The following is a 22,279-nucleotide window of genomic DNA, read 5'->3' as shown; positions in this document are numbered from 1 at the left end:
ACTCAACCAACAAAGAAAATACATAATTTGGGAAAAGTGTCAACTTACTAACTCCTAACATAAAGTGCCCTTTTAAATCCAATCAGTGGCCACTGGGCTACCTTCATGTCATCAAGAAAGAAAGTGATCTATCCATCCACCCACCGACCCACCCACCCATCCATCCATCCACTCACCCATCCACCAACCCACCACCAACCAACCCACTCATCCATCCACCCATCTATTCACCCATCCACTCACCCACCCATCCATCCACTCAACCACCCATCCATCCACTCACTGACCCACCCACCGACTGACCGATCCACCCATCCATCCACCCACCCATCCATCCATCCACTCATCCATCCACTCACCAACCCACCCACCCACCCACCCACCGATTGACCGATCCATCCATCCATCCACCCACCCACCATCCATCCATCTATCCACTCACCCACTCACCGACCCACCCACCGACTGACTGATCCATCCACCCATCCACTCACCCACAGATCCACTCACCCACTCACTCACCCACTAATTTACCCACTCACCCATCCATCCATCCATCCATCCATCCAGCCAGCCAGCCAGCCAGCCAGCCAGCCACGGTCATTGACTAGCACTAAAAGCAAAGGGAAAGAAAGTCTGTAGGCACCTCTTGTCACGTCTATACCCCAAGATACTTATAATATGCCAGTATTATAGGCCTATGTCTCAGTCTTAGGCTTCCTGTGATAACAGCCATTAAGATCAAGGCTGCTAGTTAAAGGACTTGTCCTCTTTTCATTTTCATTTTTCTTTTGCATAGCACCATGTCTGCTCATGAGCCTGTATGCATAATTCAGTCGACTGCCACTCACCTGCCAACAGGTTGATGATAATAATGAGGTGTGCACAACATGGGCTTGTCCTTACATGATATTTTGGAGCTGAAATGGACGAAAACTCATGACTGTTTGGAATTTCAGGGTTTAGTCTTCACTTCAAGCGGAAAGCCAGAACTCTAAAAGTTCCATGAGTCTACACTTTTAGGACAGTAAGATTGTACATTGAAGGGCAGTAGATTCAGTGATGATTATTAGCTATTGCATTAAGACAGGGGTAGTCAAACTGGACTACAGTCATGGCTCATGGGAATTGTAGTCCATAGACATCTGGAGGGCCACAGTTTGACTACCCCTGCATTAAGACATAGATGTTACAGAAGAGGACTTAAGTACTTGGGAAAGTGTTATGCACTTGGGGAATGCCCAGATCCAAGAGAGCTTGGTGTAGTGGTTAAGAGCAGCAGCTTCTAATCTGGTGAGCCAGGATTTATTCTTCTCTCTTTAACATGCAGCCAGCTGGGTGACCTTGGGCTAGTCACAGGCCTGATAGATCTGTCCTCATACAGCAGTCAGTAATGTCAGGGTTCTCTCAGCCCCACCTACCTAATGGGGTGTCTGTTGTGGGGAGGGGAAGGGAAGGTGATTGCAAACCACTTTTGAATCTCCTTCTGTTAGTGAATAGCAGGGTATAAAAACCAGCTCTTCTTCTCTTCCAAAGGAGGGAATGTGGTTCAGCGATAAAGCATTTGCTTAGCATGCAGAAAGTTTTAGGTTCAATCTCCAGTATCTCCAGGTAAAGGATCACATGATCTCTAGATGGAATTGCCTACTGAGACATTTAGGACTTCCCTTCCAAGTTCTGAAGACCAGCGTCTGGTCACCTCAGGGACCTGTGCAGCCCTGGATGAATAGCTGTTTGATAACTGACTGCTTTCCCCTGGCACTCCTTTTAGAATAGTGTGTCCAAGACAGTAGAAGTCTATGTGGTCCAGGGAACCACTGGCAGCATCCAAAGTTATGAAGTATTTATTAAAAACATGTTCACCAACATGAGATTGAGAAAGCAATTCCAAAAGAAATTCCAAAAAACAAGATTTTGTTGTCCTTTCTATACATGCCCTATCAGATGTTAAAATATAGGACAAGCTCCTTTAGCTTAGGAAGTTACAGATCTCTACAGAGTTTTCATTATCTTGAAGCTTTCTCCAGCTCCCCAGGCCATCACATGACTAATAGCCACCTCTCCAGACCTCAGTTAAGAGTTCTGTCCACTCTGATGGTCTCAACACAAAAGAGAACTCTTCCTTGCTGCAAGAAGTTTTATTCATCTCTATTTTCCCCACCTACTGGCCAAAGGGGGTCAGAGTAATTTTTCTTAAACATTTCAGAAGTTTTCCTTCCTGAAGCTTCTCTAGTATTTGAAACCTCCAAATCCCTGTTCCCTGCCTGGAGAAGGACGAGATCTTGACCTACCCATCATCTCTCCTGCTAGATATGTTAGCATTTCTATTAAGGTGAATCTGGAGGTACATCTGGAAAGCAATTGAACCCCCGCCCCGCTGCCTGTTCTCCCATGGGAGAAAATTTTTTTTTTTACAACTCAGAATGAAAGTTTTGCTCAATCCAAAACTTCAAAATATTTTTTTTCACACTTTGCATCCCATCATGGTAGCAAGTCTGGCTTTACAGTTCTTGGCTAGGGGAAATGGATCATTAGATTTCCTGGGCTGATTCATTGGGCATGAATGTGGTTAAACTCCCTTTTCACTCTTTTTATAAATCTGCATAGAAATTTCTTTCCCCACACCCAGTCACCTCATACCTCCAGTGCTCAGCTTTGGCACCAGGTGAAAATGTTTTTATTTACCCAACCGTAAATAAAAATGCATAGTTTTAATTCTGTTGCTTCATCCCAGCCTGCAGATATGCTTTGGCTAAGTGTTAAAACATCTGCTTTGCATGCAAAACATACTACTCTCAATACCTGAGCCAAATTAAATATCACCAGTTTGGGCAAGTTGGTCCAAAAAGCTCTGAAGGGGGGCACTTCGCTCTTCCCCAATGCCATTTTTGCCTGGGGGAAATGGTGTGGGGATAAAGGCAGGATCTCTCCCCACCATCATCCTGACTCCAGTCAACCTTGTGGGGACTTCAAAAATCTCTTTCTTTGCAGTTGCTATGTGGCTATGGGGGAAGCAAGCTGGTTCTGAGGAATCCATAATCTGTAGCTGGGCCCTCAGATGGCAGCTCTTAGGCAGCTGTTTTTGGATGGAGACCCTGAAGAGATAATGACAACCTTGGTAGACCAATGGTCTGCCTCAGGAGGGGAGCTGGTTGGTGGAAATATATATTGTGCATGAAAACTGATTTTGGTTTTGATCCCCGTTATCTCCCCAATTCACATGAGCCTCTTGTGGCGCAGAGTGGTAAGGGAGCAGAAATGCAGTCTGAAAGCTCTGCCCATGAGGCTGGGAGTTCGATCCCAGCAGCTGGCTCAAGGTCGACTCAGCCTTCCATCCTTCCGAGGTCGGTAAAATGAGGACCCAGCTTGCTCGGGGGTAAATGGTAATGACTGGGGAAGGCACTGGCAAACCACCCCGTATTGAGTCTGCCTGAAAACGCTAGAGGGCGTCACCCCAAGGGTCAGACATGACTCACTGCTTGCATAGGGGATACCTTTATCTTTTATCTCCCCAATTCACGCAGGCACTCCCAATCTCAAGGTCATAACTCCCAATCTCAAACAACTGCTCACCCACAACAATGCAGCATCTAACGTGAACATGGACAGTAGTACTAGAGCTTGCAACAATCCCAGATGCCTATTTTGCTGCCACACACACTCCAATGACACAGTCACTGGACCTAACAACATCATCTACACCGTCAAAGGCTTATTCACTTGCTCATCTAACATTGTATATGACATCAAATGCCAACAATGCCCCTCTGCTCTCTACATAGGGCAAACAGATCAAACCCTCCACCAAAGAATTAATGGACGTAAATCTGACATCAAAAATCACAGCACTGAATATCTTGTAGGGGAACACTTCAACCATCCAGGACATTCAATAAGGGACCTCAAAGTAGCTGTTTTATTGTAAAGAAACTTGAAGAACAGACTAGAAAGGGAGATTGCAGAAATACAAGTTATTACAACACTCAGAACAATGGCATACCCTGGACTCAACAAGGACATAGGTTTTTTAAATCTCACTATGCATGCTAACCTCGTTCAACTCTTATATCCACATTCCTTACAATCCTCTCTGTTTAAAATTCATTTTGTTTGGGACAATGTGACTATAATGTAATGTAATTTTGAATTTAACTCTCTAGTCTCAGGACAAGATAGTTGCTAGCACAGCTTGTCACTTGCAGGGATATTTCCACGCTTGGGTGGAGTCGGATGAGGCCAGCAACAACTGGGATGGTGTCTGCCATTAATTACTAACGTGGACAGTTTTATTTCTCCAATGCTTTTGTGAACTCCCACTGAACTCAAAAGGACTGATTAGCTGTTTTAGCAAAGAACGATCAGATGGCATCATATGGCTTAATTTGGATATTATGACATGGTTTACTAATTTGCCTTATATCACTACAGTTATAGTCCTTGTTCCATTTGGTCTGAGGAAGAGTGCATGCACTCGAAAGCTCACGCCTTGAATAAATCTTAAAGGTGCTATTGGACTCTATTTTTGTTGTGCTCCTTCAACCAACACGGCTATCCACTTGAATCTATAAGACTCAGTTATTCTTCTATAGCCCAATGGTGTATTTTGGCCAGCATTTTGTTTCCTTTGGTCCACAGTAAGGGCACAGAGGCCAAAACTTCCAGTTTGTCTTGCACACCCCAGCAACTGGTGTTGGGAGGCATGCAATCTCTGAGGTTCCAGTTGCCCATCGCTGCTCATAGCCACTGATGTATCCAATCTCTGGAAATATGTCTAATCCCCCTTTAAATCTATTGAAGCCAATTTCCACCCTCCCATCCATAACCATATGTTACGAATGGGTGTCCACAGGGGCAGCAACAAGACTCCCAAGGGTTGTCCGTGTGGCACCAGAAATGGGCAGGAAGGCCTGACCTAAATTAAGCAGCTGGGCAGTCAGCTGCACAAGGAGGTCTGGCCATGTCCATTTTCAAGGCCTGAGAACATACAGCAAATCGGAGGCACTGAGCAAGAACAAAGACCTTTGACATCAAACGTTCCTTTGCCTCTGGAAATTAATTGTGGGAAAATAGGCCTCTTAATCAGTTGCAGATTTGTCTCTGCTAATAGCTCGCATGACTCCACTTAATTATTTCACTGTAGTCTGGAGGGAAGAGTTTCCTTCTCAGCCCTGGTCTTGTACGGCTTGGGGTGGGTGGGGGAGAATGGAAACATTACAAGGGCAAAGGTGGCTAGGGGGAGGGCACAAGCTTTTGGGGTGGTTGCCAGACTAGCCAATCAAGAAATGCTTCCAAAAATATCAGGCACTTTTCCCTAAGTGGGAAATCCCATTGAGGAAAGGTTCCTGCCTTAGATGGTTGCAAATGTAGTACCAGTTTGGGAATTCTTTCAATGCATCCTTGCAAGAAATGTCCCTTGAAACAAAAGTCCATCCATTAAAAAAAAATTGCAATAACATTTTTAGAAAGGAGTTAAGAGGGAGAAAAGCCCCTGAATTTGCTTGAGGCCATACAGAGAATGTCAGCCAGCCAAAGTGGAAAGACTTACATTAGTCAGTTGATAACTAACTTGGAATATAGGCCGATTTATGAGCCAGTTTCCTGTCATTCACTGTGAGCGAAACAGAAAAACACAGCCCTAGGAAGGTGCCTGTAAGACTTTTATAGAACAGAGAAGGTCTTGGACATTCTTAACATGGGAAACAACTTTCTGCTGAGTCATATCAATGGTCTCCCTTGCTTAGCACTCTTTCTCTGAAGGGCAACAAGTCTACAGTTAACCTGTAATATCTGCAGCAATATTCGGGTGGTGTTTTCTAGCTGCGTTCTATGTAGAGTTTCAACTTATACTTGCATTTGCCTCCCTGTGGTGGGTAAACTCCCACTTGTGGGAACCAATCCCCACCTCTCAAGAAACAGAAGCTGAAGAAAAAATGACGGGACAATGGCCTCCATAGCAACTTTCTAGGTATTTCCCCATGACTCTATCGTCTTCACTAATGAGGTTAGGAGAAATTCCTAGAACATCATCTAGAAGTAGGGTTGCCTGGTCCCCCCAGCCATAGAGTCCATCCTCCAAAGCTTCCATTTTCCCCAGGAGAAGTTATCTCTGGAGATGAGCTGTAATTCTGAGAGATCCCCATGTCCCTTCTGGAGGTTGGCATTCCTATCAAGAAATGATTTTATATCCTCTCCAAACTTCACCCTCCCCAGGCATGCCCTCTCCTGGCATTTGCAAAGGCAATGTTGGCAATCCTACTTGAACTGCCCATTTTTTGCATGTGGTGGAGCAGGCCTGCATTGGCCTAGAGACCCTGTTCCACTATTCCTATTTCCCTGTTCCTCTGTGTTTCCCATGACTCATCACTTGATCATCATGAGGACCATTTATAACCAAGTGGAGGAACAGCTTCTTGCCAATTGCCAACCTCCATCCTTTCCTAGGGTTCCCTTTTACATGCCTGAGGTGGTGAGGGTCTATGTAGTACAGAGAGCCACTACCAGCATCTAAATAAAGTATTTATTAAGAAGAAAATGCTTACAATCATATTTTTGCACAGCACTAGACTGAGCAAGGGATTCCAAAAGAAATTGGGTAAAAATGCAATCCTTCTGTCCCTTTCATTAAACATGCCCTGCCAGATGTCAAAATATAAGTCACGCTCCATAAGATTAAGACGTTATAGGATTTTATAGAGTTCCCATTACCTTGAAGCTTTCTTCAGCTCTCCACGTGACTACACCATCCAAATTACTGAGTTTTATCACCTCTCTTTTCCACACTCAATGATATACCGCTTGGAGGAGGGCTTTAAAACCATTCCATTGCCATTTGTATAAAGGTGAGCTGATGTGAGTCGTAAAAGCCACTGCCCATCCCCCTCCTCTTCTATCCAGAGAAATGAGGGTTTTTTTCTATGCAGGCTACTGAGTGGCACTGCACAAATGGCTTCACAAAGTTACCTCTGGTTGGTTCTACAGCGCAAATCCCATAATGCTGATGATTGAATTTCTCATCTTGTTGATTGCTTTGGCTCACTCTGTTTAATCTTCCTTGATTCCCAGTGAGAAAGGAGGATTGTAAACAAACAAAGGCTTAAGGCTTAAGGGGGTGGGCAGGTTACAGTGGATGAGCGATGGGGTTGTGAGTGTCCTGCATAGTGCAGGGGGGTGGACTAGATGACCCATGAGGTCCCTTCCAACTCTATGATTCTATGAAAATAAGTAGCATAGAAACAGAGGGCATCTGGAGGGCATCTAGTTGAACCCCCTGCACAACACAGGAAATGCACGACTACTTCCCACCCCTCTCCCCTCTCCTAGGGACCCCTCTTTAATGACCAGAAGAAGGCAAAATACCTTCAGGATCCCTGGGCCAGACTGGCTTGGAGGAAAATTCCTTCCTGAGCCCAAAGTGGAGATCAGCGTATAAGAAAGCACTACACGAAGGAATCAAACAAAAAAATAAATCATTGCTGTCTGTCACCGGCTTATGAGACCGTACAACATGTCTTTCCAAAGAATTGCACGGCTTTGTCCATTAATGACTCATTGACAATATTTTAAAACTGCTTTTCAGCTAACCCCCTCAAACCGGCACACACAATGGTCGATGAAAGCATCTTAAAAATCAAAGGCTAAAAAGGCATCTTCCCAGTGAAACATCAAAACAAAGAGTATTAAACCAAATCGTTAGGGGGTAGTCTGATTTCTGACTGAAGTAGACTCGGCTACTTCTCCAGGGCTTCTTCTGCATGATGGATAAGCTGATGAAAACTCACTAAATACACAGTTGTTTTTCTGATCTCTGCACAGAAGAGTTAATTTACTCCGCAAAACTCATTTTGCTCTGCATGGTGAACTGCCTCTTTGGTGCTTTAAGCGTCTTTTAAGCATTGTTTCTGAAAGATGCTTTTCACCCATTCATTTCTCTCCTGCCTGCCTGAGATGATCTATTAGCCATGCAGAGAAGTTCTTTAGTTATGCAGATTAGGGACTGCTTTAGAGAACAAAGCGGAGTTGGCAAAACTACAGGGGGCGGGGCTATGAATTGTTTCATGCAGAGAGCATTGCAGCGTAGTTTTTCAACAGACGATATTCAATGCAGAACAATGATTGTAATATAATAAAGCGGTCTAAACGGGTTGTTTTTTAAACTGTTTTATTTGGCTCCATGCAGAATACCTCCAGCACTGGCAAAGGCAGAGCTAGCAGAGTGAGAGCAGAACTCGGAAACAGAGGATCAGCAACTGTCTAAGCCCCGTTGCACATAAGAGGTCAATCTGGACTTCATTGCAAATAGAACTTGAAGGGAGGACAGGTGGAAGGATTTTAAATTTCACAGAGAGAGGCATCGCCAAAGGTGCCTGGGCCCCCTTGACCATTTGGGTGTCAAGTCAGTGCTTTGAATTGGGCTAGGAAACACTGGTTAGCCATGAATTTTCAAAGTGCTGGTTATTATTTTATTTTTTTTGGTAGTCTGCCCAAGAAGCAATACAATAAGCCCGCCTTACACAATTAGAGAACAATGATGTAAAAATAGTGTTCACAGCTACAGAACAATGAAATAAAGGTAGCATAATAAAACAGTTGACAGTGTAATAAAAGAACACGAAAGAACAATGGAACCGACACTGCGTAATGGTCCAACAGACAATGGGGCTTGAAGGGGGCGGAAAGAAATTGCTCCCCGCAAAGGGGGGGGCATCTTCTGGACATGGAATTGGGGTCACTGTGGGTGGGCAGGAAACCCATTCATGGCATATTACAGTAGTATATACTGGGGGTTGATGTGGCATGGATCCATCTGGTCAAATCAGACTGGTTAGGAGCCACCCCTTGGGATAAGTACCGATTTTCCAAAGTGTGTATCAGGTCAAGCCATCCATCAAGAATCTGCAATTCCCTCATTAGACTCAGAATCAAGAATCTCTTTAAACAACAGATCTGAACTCCAACTTAGATGAAAAGACGATCCCTTTCATAGTAAATGAGAAATGTTGGTTGACCAATGGCTGAACCAACTTGGTTTTACTCCAGTTTTATTATCCTCAATAGAAAATGAAAGAACAGCATTTTGGAAGGTCAAAAAAGAACTACTGATATTGGGCTTTAGAAGTACAAACCGACAAGCAAGATGGGTGTGTTCTTTGGCACATAATGGACATGAATCCCCAATATTTTGATTTTTGGGGGGCTGCCGGATTAAATGCTATTATGACCCCAGAAATGAAAGGCTGCTATCCGGGAGTCCCCTTTTCACAACAGAGTTGTTTTTGTCTTCTTCTTCTTCTTCTTCTTCTTCTTCTTCTTCTTCTTCTTCTTCTTCTTCTTCTTCTTCTTCTTCTTCTTCTTCTTCTTCTTCTCCTTCTCCTTCTCCTTCTCCTTCTCCTTCTCCTTCTCCTTCTCCTTCTCCTTCTCCTTCTCCTTCTCCTTCTCCTTCTCCTTCTCCTTCTCCTTCTCCTTCTCCTTCTCCTTCTCCTTCTGTTCTCCTTACTGACTTCATCCCTGTTCTCCTTACTTAAATTGTCCAGTGCTTGAATAACGCTAAATATACCAGGTGGCAAGAATTGGACTAGTGGCAAATCACCAGCACTACGTGCAAGCACAGAATCCCTCCAAATTCAGTGGCCTGTTACCATGGGACTTGTCTCTGAGTTCTGTACACCTGGCTCCCCCTCTCCACCCCCAGTCGTAGTTGATGGATGAGATCCCCAGGTGCCGCAGCAGAGTTGTCCAGTTGATTTGGAGCATACCTTTGGGACCCACACCAAAACTGCATGCAGAAACATGTCTTCAGTACACTTTCCCCTTAATCCACTCTAGCAGAACAATCAGAGTGGATACCCCAGCAACAAAATAGACAGTCTCTGAGTCATATCACCAGTGGATATGTTCCTATATTAGGTAAATTAGACTCTGAAGATCCATACTGAATCTATTAAAACAGTATGGAGGATGGAAGGTGTCCATAAGCAGCCTCCAGTCCAAACTCTTTTGGCCCAGGTTGGACATCAGTGAGCAAGGAAGGAGCTCGGTACCTTATAAGGATAACTCTAAAAATACTCAGGGAATTGTTTCCCATGTCCCAGCAGAAGCCGGCTGTCCCAAAGCCTTCTCCCCAAGCCGATGTGCAGCTTTTAACATGGAGCATACAGATGTGCTAATTCTTCGTGACAGCCTGGGCCTATCGGCAAGTGTTTATATAAATAATACCTCTTCGCTCAAGACCGAACACAGTCATCAAAGACAGAGAAGCCAAGCCCTCGCACTTTGTTTGGTCTTTTACTAGTCAAAAATGGCTGGTATTTAATAAGCCCTGGAGCCAGCCCTCAGTAGGAAGGGCTTTTTATAGGCTGGGGGCGCTCACCGCCAACTCCCCTTCGGTACTGACCTGAAGGCAGCTGAATTGAATTTTCCTTCCCCAACCGGTGCTTCTCCCGTGCAGATCAAAACAGCAACGAGAGACGGACGTGACATTTCTAGACCACAGCTCTTGCGTATTGCTGGCAAGGCAGGAATGCTAGGGAACATTTGAAGTTTAAAAGGACTCTCGTGGTCCCGCAAGAGAACTAAAACAGATGGGGTTTCAGCGTGACCTTCTGACCCACCAAACACCGTTGACCTGCATTATCGTTCAACAAGGAAGTTACTCTCGGATTCAGATTACATTTGGGGGCAGAAACATTTGTGGGTTGGAATTAGAATTTGGGACAAGCTCTTTGGCTTGGAGGATTTTTTTTACCTGGCCAGTAGATCTAAGTTTGTTGGAATAGACCTGATATGTATCGGTTTTTACAGTGACAAGTTATGCTCAGTCACCCCCTTGTTGGCTTGTGTTGGGCTTGCTTGTTGTTGCTAGGGAGGTGGTTTTTCCTAAATTGTTTGGATCCATCCTATCCATAATCTTCCCCTGTGTCCTGACTGGCTCACTTGGAGACTTCCTGACCTCTTAAGCATACTTCCTCTCTGCTTGCCTCTAGAACAGACAAAAGGAATGAAAACAACGGGACAGTTAGGATTGTTGAAATTAATTCCAAAGAATTTTTGGCTAGACATCTGGTAGAAGTTCCTGACAGTTAGAGTGATTCCTCAGTGGAACAGGCTTCCTCGGGAGGTGGAGGGTTCTCCTTTGGACGTTTTAAAGCAGAGACTAGATAGTCATCTGACGGAAAAGCTAATTTTATGGATTTAGGCAGCTTGTGAGTGGATGAGCAGGATGAGCAGTGTTTGTCTCTTGTGGCCCATATTATCATACCCAGGGAATTGCTAATTGCCACTATGGGATAGTAGGTGATTTTCCTCCAGGCTGGATTCTGGAGATATTTGGTGAGGCATGAAATTGGGGTTGCTGTGGGTGGGCAGGTAGTTGTGAGTTCATGCATCATGCAGGGGATTGGAGCAGATGACCCTGGAGGTCCCTTCCAAAATATGATTTTATGATTCTAGGGTGACTGACCTAAAGTCACCCAGTGAGTTTCATGACAAAGCAGGGAATTGAATCCAGAACTGCACGTATTCATTACTGGGACTCACCTTTCTTTTTATACAAAGTTTGTTTTTTCTTCTTAATAAACTTAATAAATAAATCCTGTGATTTACACCTCTTTGCACATTTAAACATTTAATACAGGATGGGGTGGAATGCCCCAGAAATACCACGAGGGGGAAGCCAGATGTTGGCTGTGGGACAGGGAGTAGCTGTGGCTCAGTGGTACAGCATCTTTTCATGCGGAGGGTTAAATATTTGGCATCTCCAGTTACAAGAATCAGGTAGCAGGTGCTGTGAAATGCCTCTCCCTCAGACCCTGGAGAGTCACTGCCAATCTGAGTAGACAGTACTGACACTGATGCACCAATGTTCTAATTCTTGTGGACTGGGGGGAAATCCTTGCATGTACATATTGCTGGATCCAACCCTACGTGTGGTAGATATCTGGCCAAAGTTCAGTGAAGTTCAGTGCATTTCATTTTGATCAGCTTCTCTGGAAAGGAAACATCATTTGCTTAATTTTCTGTTTCTCTCTTGGTTAAAATGACTGAAATTACTTCTGCCCGGATAGATTCCGTGTACCCTGGGATTCTGGAAATACAGAACTTTTCTTCTGGCCTCAGTAGGTGGAAATAATAGCCATAGAGCTATAGGGTTGATTCTTGCGTAATCAGGAAGCTGACTCCCACCATATCAATACTGATTTAAATATTTGTAATTTGCTGCAAAGGACAGCTGCTCTGATTGTAAAATGTCTGACCGCCTTCTACTTTACCCTTCAAAAGGGCCTTTGAAAAAAGCAACCTCCCTTGTTAAGATGGAAGCCTGATCTCATCAGATCTCAGAAGCTCAACAGGGTTGGTACTTGGAACTAAAATCCCCAAGGAAGACTCTGAGGAAGGAGACAATGGCAAACCACCCCTGCTTGATGCCTTTCCTTAAGAGCCCCTGGCTGTGATTTAAGGGCACTTCACACACACAGTGTTAAGATGTGAGAAGACAGGCAAAGACATTGAAGCTAGGCAAAGGTGAAGGCAGCAGGAAAAGAGGAAGACCCGAGATGAAATGGATGGGCACGATCGAGGAAGTCACAGCCCTCCTTTGGTAAGGTCTGAGCAGGGCTGTTAATGACAGGACATTTTGCAGGCCATTGATTCATAGGGTCAGTCACCATAAATTGGAAGGGACTTGACAGCCCTTCACACACCCACTGTTGTTAAGATGTATTGCCCTTATCCAAGTAATGGTGTTTCCTTAGGGCTGCAATCATGTAAACAGAGGGATTGCTGTAGTTTTCCCACTCAGGTTAACTTTCAGTCTAATCTATATTGTCTTAAAAAAAACAACAACAACTAAAAAGAGGGACACTAATTAGCTCTGGGCTGAGAAGCTGTGAAAAGTGTGCCAGAGGAAGCTTTGACACCTTCCTGAAGGCACCAGAACAACCTCACCCAGCAAGAGACCCTGGTCTTATAGAAGCACAGAAGTAGCCAAACAGTGGCTCTCCAGATAGAATCATAGAATCATAGAATTGGATCTCCAGGGTCATCTAGTCCAACCCCCTGCACACTGCAGGAACTTGCATCTACCTGCCGAATCACTCACTCACAGTCTACCAAAGTTCAAAAAATTGGCATTTCTGTCAGATGACTATCTAGCCTCTGCTTAAAAAGGTAAAGGTATCCCCTGTGCAAGCACCGAGTCACGTCTGACCCTTGGGGTGACGCCCTCCAGAGTTTTCATGGCAGACTCAATACGGGGTGGTTTGCCAGTGCCTTCCCCAGTCATCACCGTTTACCCCCCAGCAAGCTGGGTACTCATTTTACCGACCTCGGAAGGATGGAAGGCTGAGTCAACCTTGAGCTGGCTGCTGGGATTGAACTCCCAACCTCATGGGCAGACAGATTCAGACAGCATATCGCTGCCTTACCACTCTGCGCCACAAGAGGCTCTGCTTAAAAACTTCCAAAGAAAGACAGCTAACCACTTCCTGAGGAAGTCTGTTCCACTGAAGAACCTCTCTATAAGGAATGTCTTCCAAATGTTTAGCCGAAAATTCTTTTCAATTAATTTTAACCCATTGGTTCTGGGTTAATTTTAACCCATTGGTTCTATTGCCCTCTGGGGCAATAGAAAACAACTCTGCTCCATCTTCTGTATGACAGCCATTCAAGTATTTGAACATGGTGATCATATCACCTCTTCTCCCCAGGCTAAACAGATCAAGATCCCACAACCTTTCCTCATAAGATTTGGTCTCCAAACCCCTCATCCTCTTTGTAGCTGTTTCTTTACATCTTTCTTCAGTTGTGTTGCCCAAAACTGAACACAGTACACCAAGTGAGGTCTAACATCACCTTGTGTGACCTGTACACTGTACTTCTTTTAATACTGTCCCAAATCCCATTTGCCCTTTTAGTTACCGAGTCACACTGCTGACTCATGTTCAGTGTCTGGTCTACTAAGACCTCTAGCTCCTTTTCACATGTACTACTGCCAAGACACGCCTCACCCATCCTATAGTGATGCATTTGATTTTTCCTACCTAAAAGCAGAACTTTACATTTTTCACTATTAAAATTCATTTTAGCCCAGTTTTCCAGCCTGTCAAGATCATCCTGTATCCTGATTCTGTCTTCTGGTGTGTTTGGTACCCATCTCAGTTTAGTATCATCTGCAAATTTAATAAGCACCTCCTCTATTCCTTCATATAAATCATTTATGAGTATGTTGAATAAGACAGGGCCCAGGACAGACCCCTGAGGCACTCCACTCAGCACTCCTCTCCAAGAAGATGATGAACCATTTAAAAACATCCTTTGGGTGTGATCTCTCAACTAGTTCTTGATCCACTTAACAGCAATAAGATCCATACTGCATTTTGCCAACTTGCCAATAAGAATATGATGCGGAACCTTATCAAAAGCCTTACTGAAATCAAGGTAAACAATGTCCACAGCATTCCCATGATCTAGCAAGGTAGTAACTTTCTCAAAAAAAGAGATAAGGTTAGTCTGACATAACTTGTTCTTGAGAAGCCCATGATGACTCTTAGTAATTACAGCCATCTGCTCTAGCTGCTCAAGGACTGACTTTGATGATTTGTTCTAAAATGTTGCCAGCTATCGACATCAAGCTGATGGATCGGTAATTAGCCGGATCCTCCTTTTTCCCCTTCCTGAAGATGGGGACAATGTTTGTCGCCTTCTGGCACTTCACCTGTTCTCCAAGAATTGGCAAAAATTAGCAAGAATTGGACAGAGTCTCAGAAATTACACTTGCAATTTCTTTTAGTATCCTTGAATGCAATTCATCTGGCCCAGAGGATTTGGTTTCATTTTTAAAAACTAGGTGTTTATGGACTATCTCTACAGTGATCCTAGACCACAACTCCCATCCCTCATCACATGAAATGATTTTGCCACATTGAGCATGATTCCCCTTGCAAGAGATGATTGAGGCGAAATAGGAATTGAGCAATTCAACCCTCTTTTCATCACCTGTTACAATGTCACTTTCTTGTCCCCGGAATGGTCCTACCATGTCCTCATTCCTTTTCTTACTTTTAATATAACTAAATAACCTTTTCTTGTTGATTTTTTAGCATTTCTTGCTAGCCTAAGCTCATATTGAGCTTTAGCTTTTCTAATACTCTCCCTACAAGCATTGGTTATTCATTTATATTCCCCCTTGGTTATAAAGTCCTCCTTCCATTTCCTAGTCTTTTTATTATTCAGTTCCTTTGAAAGCTGTTTATGGGTCCATCCTGGTTTCTTTAGGTTCTTCCCATTTTTCCTTCTCAAGGGAATTGTCTGTGATTGTACCTTCAGTATTTCACTTTTGAGAAGCTCCCAACCTTCTTGGACTTCCATCTCCTTAAGTTTTTTGCCCACAGATTTCTACCCAATAAAACTTTACGTTTGTTAAAATTTGGTCTCCTGAAGTCCAGCCTGTATGTGTGACTATGTACAGCTTTTCTCTTTCCCAAGAACATAAAGTCCGAAATCACATGGTCACTACTACTAAGCGCACCCATGACTTTTACCTCCTCAACCAGTTCTTCCCTATTGGTAAGAATCAAGTCTAAAACAGGAGACCCACTGGTTGTTTCTTCCACTTTCTGGGAAATGAAGTTGTCAGCAAGACAAGTCAAGAATTTATTGGACTTTTCAGTTTTAGCAGAGCTGGTCTTCCAACAGATATCTGAGTACTTGAAATCTCCCATGTCCACTTGGTCCTGTCTTTCTGAGAACTTTGTAATCTGGTCTAGAAGCATCTCATCTAAGTCCTCTGCCTGGCCTGATGGTCTATAGCAGACCCCCACTATAATATCCCTATTACTTCCTACTTCTTTTATTTTTACCCAAAGTAGCCATTACCTCCATATGGCTTTTATAACCTCTAGATCAGTTGTAATTCTGGGAGATTGTCAGGCCCCCATCTGGAGGCTGGCAACCCTAGTGGGAGTGGCAACCCTAGCCAGGCAACCCTACATGGAGCCTGGGAAGCTGCTGTTTCTCAGAATGTACCCTATTAAGCTACCTGTGCTGTGGTATAAGGCAGTTTTTGTATTATTCATCACTGCAAAGCCATTTTAAAGGCAGTTGGGTAGACTTATCCTTGCTCCCTCAGATGTCTGAGAAGGCTGCCAGCTCGGTATTTGTAAATACCTGCAGATTTTGGGGCGGAGCCTGGGGAAGGGCGGGACCTCATCTGGGGATAATACCCTAGTGTCCATCCTCCCCAGCAGCCATCTTTCCCAGGTGAGCTGTTCTCTTTTGTCTGGAGACCCATTGTAATATTGGGAGATCTCCAGGCCCCACCTGGAGGTTGGCAATCCTATGTGTTGTGGAGACTCACCCCCCCTTGAGTCTTGAAATGCAAATGTCCCTGAGCCTGTTTAGGCATCCTTGTAGGGGTGCTCAATCCAGATAAGTTTCGAATCCACGTTTGGAACATGTTGTGAATCTGAATGTTATCATTCTAGATGTTTGGAATCATTCCAGATATTCAAAACCCCACTGACTCCTGTACAAAAGCAGGCTCAGCTGCCTGGGAAAAGAAAGTGAGAGTTATTCCCCAGACTGCCTGGCACCAACGGTGGTGGGAGCAGGGAGTGTTCCCGGATTGGTGCTGCTCTGGTTTTGCCAAGGAACAGGGAAGTCTGTGCTGGAGATCTATCTGTACTTCTCGACAGGGCTGCACGAGGTAGAGCCCATGCACACTGGTCCTTTCCAACCAAGAGGTTTAATCGCAATCATCTGACCACTTGCTGTTTAGCGTCCTACTAGCCCAGTCTTCAAAACTAAGCAGGGTTGGCCCTAGTTGGCTGGGAGACCACCAAAGAAGTCCAGGCTCCAAATGCAGAGGCAGGGAATGGAAAGCCACCGCTGAAGTCTCTTGTCTGGAAACCCCTAAATGATTGCCACAAATTGGCTGAGATGATATTATTTAGAATCATAGAATCATAGAGTTGGAAGGGGCCATACAGTCCATCTAGTCCAACCCAAAGCATCCTAAAGCATCCAAGAAAAGTGTGTATCCAACCTTTGCTTGAAGACTGCCAGTGAAGGGGAGCTCACCACTTCCTTAGGCAGCCTATTCCACTGCTGAACTACTCTGACTGTGAAAATTGTTTTCCTGATATCTAGCCTATATTGTTGTACTTGTAGTTTAAACCCATTACTGCGTGTCTTTTCCTCTGCAGCCAATGGGAACAGCATCCTGCCCTCCTCCAAGTGAAAACCTTTCAAATACTTAAAGAGGGCTATCATGTCCCCTCTCAGCCTCCTTTTCTCCAGGCTGAACATTCCCAAGTCCCTCAACCTATCTTCATAGGGGTTGGTCCCTTGGCCCTAGATCATCTTCGTCGCTCTCCTCTGTACCCTTTCAATTTTATCTATGTCCTTCTTGAAGTGAGGCCTCCAGAACTGCACCCAGTACTCCAAGTGTGGTCTGACCAGTGCCGTATACAATGGGACTATGACATCTTGTGATTTTGATGTCCCACCCCATCACCTTGAAACTGTCTAGCCTGTGCCCCTTAGACTCCATTTCACTCCCAATTAAATTAGACATGATGATTTGTAACAAATTGGACCTGGACTTCCCCAACCTGGTTCTCATTCTGGTCAGACATATGGCAGCTGCTAGCAACTGCATTCCTAAGTAGCTGGATTCAGGCTGGAACCATCGCTTGGTGGACTCTGTTCCCACAAGTAGGGCATTTGGTTAGTGTAGCAGAGTTCTCCCCAGTCATAGCAATGTGATACTGCAAACAACAGACAAATCTCCCCAGAAGTATATTGCAAAAAAGGTTAAACATGCATTTATTCAGGTAGATCCAGTTCACATTTGGGCTGCAGTCGAAAGGTGAGAGAGGGGCCTCATCAAAAGAGTTCTGTCCCTATCACAAATGGCCAGATTCTCCATGGTCAAAAGGTTGGAAACGGCTGATTTAAACACATTGAGACAGGTAAATTGGGTCTAGATTTATAGACGATATTTGGAGATTTATACCCACTACTCTGTGTGTATATGTGTCTGACGGATCTTTGACCTTTCCTGACTGTTCTTCTGCTGCAGATAGTGTTGTTTTTCGTGGAGGGCAGACATAGGAACGGAGAGTGGAGTGTGAGGAAGTCTATAAGAGCATCTCCTGCATTCGGTGCTGCATTTAGGCTTCTCATCTCCCTGCCCAGGGTAGGGAACTATCAACACCCCTCCACAATTTCCTGCTCCCAAAGAATTAAGGAGCAGGTGGAAAACAATGGCCTCCATGTAGGAATACTCTAGGAATTTTCCCTAGTTTCTATAGTCAAAACCACTGAGACAAAGCCAGATAGCCAAGCCTATGGCGTCGTCTGTCTTATGTTGCTGTATTATGTTGTTGTTTTCTTTGTTTAAAAAAAGCTTGCTATATATTGTCAAATGTTCTGTCTGTTGGCAGAGTTTAAATATGCAAAGAGAAGCCAAGCAACAGGACAAAGAAAAAGGTTATAAAGATATAGATATTTATATAGATATAAATATACTAACTGCACATCTCTTCCAAAGCCCTCTGTAGGATATTCTTCATACTCTTTTGAATCATGCACACTACAGATCTTGCATATTTCAACGCACCCACACACACCCTTTAATTTTGGCTCCATGTCACTGGAGATGACATCAAGTGGCATAATTTGTCACAACAGGAGAGTTTTGAGAAGAGAAATCCAAACAAGGATTTGAAGGGAAACCCACTCTGCAGGGGTAGTCAATCTGTGGTCCTCCAGATATCCATGGACTACAATTCCCACGAGCCCCTGCCAGCATTTGTTGGCAGGAGCTTATGGGAACTGTAGTTCATGAACATCTGGAGGACCACAGGTTGACTACTCCTGCTCTCTACAGCGCTCTTGATTTAAAGCAGGAGGGTCTGGCTTGGATTATTTTTGACACACGACAAGGAAGAGTAAGGAAACTTGCTATCCATTTCAGAGGCAGGTCTGCAACACAGAGCCTGCAGCTTTGTCTAGCCTGCTGTAGCCAGATGTAGAAGCTTCCAAGCTTTCCAAGGTGGGTCCACAGATGTGGCAACTGACCAGCCTGAATGCCGCCCACCAACTAGGCCAGCCTTTCTCAATTTTTTTACTATTGAAAAACACCGGAAATATTCTTCAGGCTTTAAGAAACCCCAGAAGTATTGCAATTGTGCAGAATATGGTTGGGAAGCAGAGCTGTGGACATGCCCACCTGGTACCCCTCCCCTTCCCATTTCCTCCAGGCCCACCATTAGCCATTTTGGGAGGGGTAGGAAACAAGTTGGTATGAATATTCATAACATTCAATAAATGTTTGACAATTTCTTTAAAAAAACGAATTCACTCCCACCCATTTGGGAAACCCATCCAGAGCTGTTAAGGAACCCCAGGGTTGGCAATGCTATCTGTTGTGGGGAATAGCCTAAATATCCTTGTAGGGATGCAGAATCCAGATTTGTCTGGGCATCCTCATTTGGAATATGTTGTGAATCAGAACTTTATCCTTCTAGATGTGTGGAATCATTCCAGATATTCAAAATCCCACTGACTCCTTTACAAATACAGGCTGGGCTGCCTTGAAAAGGAAAGTAAGATTGTTACCTAAATTAGACCTGTCTTCTGAATTTCTGATGGGGGAATTTGCAGTTCTGGGAGACTTGGCTTTGCAAGAGGGATGACTAGCAACACTATTCCACCTATGCTTAGGAGGGGAGGATCCTTGCCAGAAATCTCAGGGAGAGGAAGACTTTTTAAATTAATGGGGGGAAAAGGTTTCTATTGACAAACAATTGTCCTTAACACACACTCATGCTATTTCAACTAAACAAGAATACAAGAAGAAAGTAAAGAGACGGTGTGAAAGGGGATTCTCCATGTGAAGAAGTCCAAAAAAGATGAGAGAAGCAGCAAGATGAGCCAGCGTGCAATGCCCAGTGCATTACTGCAGGCCCAGGAACAGTGTACATGGAGTAGGTCCAGAGTACCAGTTTAAATAGCCAAAAAATGTCTTCTGAGGCCAGGATTGTTTACGCTAATTATCGGTGTGAAATACAAAAATGGAGACTTTGCTAATGTCTGAAGCAAGTCTGAGACAAAGAGACCTTGATTGAGTTAAGGAGCAATCTTTGGAGTAATATAACAGAAATGGGGGTTGCATTGTGATCTGAATGGGTATTTGGGCATGGTGGGGAAAACAGCTGGAATGACTTTATTGGGAGAGATCATAGAATCACAGAACCATAGAGTTGGAAGGGGCCATGCAGGCCATCTAGTCCAACCCCCTGCTCAACGCAGGATCAGCCCTAAGCATCCTAAAGCATCCAAGAAAAGTGTGTATCCAACCTTTACTTGAAGACTGCCAGCTGAACCACTAACTGATGAGACGGTGGGGCCAATGGCCAAGTGTGCCCCAGTGATAGAATTTTCTTAACCTTTCCCCTCCTCAGTCCTCCTGCATGCAGAGTTACAATATCCAACTAGTTAGACTGAGAGGGTAGGACTGGCCTCAGGTCACCCATCAAGATTCTACAGCAGTGGTCCGCAAGCTACCTCCCGCTGTGGACCGCTGTTATGGAGTGGGGGGAGAGGGCGGCCCGGGGGCCCGCGCACGCGCGGCAGCCCCACTGGGCCACAGGCCGCGGGTTGGGGACCACTATTCTACGGAACAAGTGGGAATTTGAATCCAGGTCTCCTGGATCCAAAACTCTTAACCGCTACTGCTTTGGGCTGATCCTGCGTTGAGCAGGGGGTTGGACTAGATGGCCTGTATGGCCCCTTCCAACTCTCTGATTCTATGATTCTGTGGAGTGCATTTTCAGCATGATGTCTATGTCTGGGGTATGTAGCTCTGTTTCCAAGCACATGCTTTTTACACATACCCCTTACATCTTTAAAAATAAAACCGTGATGCATAAAATGCCAGTTCAGGAATATTGTGCAAGTCAGCTCCTTAGAGGCTTTTTTCGTCTCTCCCCGAGAGGGAGCGTTAAGCACTCTGCTTCCTTCTGTTCCTTTAAAATGCAACTAAATCTGCAGAAAAAGATGGTTTCCAACTTTTCTGATAATTGACAGGATGTGAGAGCTTCAGACATAACAGAGAAAGGCTTGGACAAACCACAAACACTCCACATGGCCTTTGGTTCCTGTTTACTAGCGTTGTGTTTACAGAGTGCCCTTTGATGGTCAGATAACCCCGGCTCTCAGGTTTCTAGCAGCACTCCGTGCTGTCTCTGTTTCTTTGACTCTTGAGAAGGGATTGGCCTTAGACATGAGAAATATCGAGGGGGAGGAAGATCACAGCAGAAGGGGCCTTCTTGAGAAACAAGTTTCTCCCCACTGGCCTCTCCTATAGATTATTTATTACAGGTTTTTACCACCCATCCTGGCAAACCGACTCTGGGCGGTGTAGAACAGAAGATAAAAATGCGCAAGAATAAAAATGTAAGATTCGTCACCCCAAGGGTCAGACATGACCCAGTGCTTGCACATGGGATACCTTTACCTTTACCTTTAAGGCAAAACAGTTCAATTAACACTAAACGACTTCTGGTTAAAAACAATTAAGTGTCAACCATCTGGAGTCACCTGCCATCAAGGTCAAGTCAGAACAGTGGTCTGGACCTTTCATGATTGATGGTAGATAGTACTAGGTGGACTGGGTGGGACCCGGTAGAAGTTAGTTATTTAGTTAGTTTGGGATTTATCTCCCACCCTCTCAGCAATGCTGGCTCAGGGACATCAGGGAGCTCCTATTCGCTGGCCATGATGGGCAGCCAAGATGATCAGGGATCCAAGGGGCAAGTGGTTGCCCTTACTGACTGCAGCAACTTGTGTTCTTTGGTTACCGAGAATTGCCTGAAGCCATCAAATACAACCTCTCAAGATGGGGTCTCCAGATCTCATTCTGTATCAATCGTTACAGGGAGGTCACGGTGGAGAAGCTCACTAATGCCTCACAGCTAAGATCCAAATCACTACAGTTTTGGAACCCTTCCACCATGGTGGTAAGAGACCAAACTACCCTAATAATTGTGCCAGGCAGGAGCTCATGGACATGATGAGGGTGGCAAGAACCTCCCATTTTGCCACCTTCACTGCCATCTCATACACTCTCATGAATGTGCAATGAGATGTACTCACTCCTTCGTTGCAAGTCTTCCTCCACACTTACTCTAACTGTCTCTTCCTCTCCTGAATCTCCACCAAATACCATGGAGCTCGTTCGAGGAGAAGGAGGAGAGGGCATTGGGAAACAATCACATCAATG

Source organism: Paroedura picta, chromosome 4 (assembly GCF_049243985.1).
Source record: "Paroedura picta isolate Pp20150507F chromosome 4, Ppicta_v3.0, whole genome shotgun sequence".
Classification (NCBI taxonomy): Eukaryota; Metazoa; Chordata; class Lepidosauria; order Squamata; family Gekkonidae; genus Paroedura; species Paroedura picta.
This window is presented reverse-complemented; position numbering follows the sequence as displayed.